Genomic DNA, 952 nt, shown 5'->3' on the forward strand with positions numbered 1-952 from the left:
ATTCTCCTGCGAGCTGCAGCGGCCCGTGATATCCAGAAGACGCTCAAAAGGGGGCTCCGGGGATTGGTGAGGGCCCCACGGCTCCCGGGAGACTGGAAACGCGAAGCAGGAGGTGGATGTCGCTTCCCGTGCGATGGGGTCATTCCGGAACCCGTATAGTACTCAGCAAGGGACTACGGGGTCGCCCCCACCACTACCAGGGCACCGCCTGCTAGCAAGCGGGTATCGCGCGTGGAGGAGTTCCTGAGTAGCCCGCAGCATCACACCCAAGGGAGGCGAGCCGGCCCTGGGAGGCAGGGGAGCGGGATGCGCCCATGAAAGAAAGCGCCCCACCCTCGGGCCCAGCCCTGCCCCACCCCACCTGACCTGCAGCCTGGGCCGCTGGGCCTCGGGAGCGGCAGGTGGGTTCCCTCCCCACACCAGGATTAGACGCCGGCCTCGGCAAGGACGCCCCGAACGACGGCAGAACCCATGCTTCCCGGGGCGACCCGGCAACCCTACTGCGGTCTCCAGACCCAGAGCCGCCCCCCATAGCGTAAACAGCGGCTGGGGACACGGCGTGGATCCTAGGACGACGGTGATCCCTGACCACGCTGATCCTCCGGGGTGCACACTCCTGACCCTGACCATCCACACCCACCTGGGACTGGTCACCACCGGCCATACCTGCTGCCAGCAGGATCCTCTCCCGAGCGTGGGTTCCGCACGTCGGTCCTGCCCTTACTCCCTCATTGGTTCGCCCTGGCTGGGGCGCGGCCAGGAAAATACACTCGGCAGTGCCGGCTGAGGCCACTGGAGATCGTGCCGCGGGATCGCCGGCACAGCCCCAGCCGACCTGGCCCTAAAGGGACTGGCGACAGCAGCACCTCACACGCATTCTCTAACCTAGAGGGCGGCGGCCGCATCCACACAGTCCCAAGCCGAGACAGGTGCCGCGGGGGCACCGCGCCCT

The sequence above is a fragment of the Ochotona curzoniae genome, unplaced genomic scaffold, assembly GCF_017591425.1.
Source record: "Ochotona curzoniae isolate NIBS_2020 unplaced genomic scaffold, NIBS_Ocur_1.0 contig_2404, whole genome shotgun sequence".
Classification (NCBI taxonomy): Eukaryota; Metazoa; Chordata; class Mammalia; order Lagomorpha; family Ochotonidae; genus Ochotona; species Ochotona curzoniae.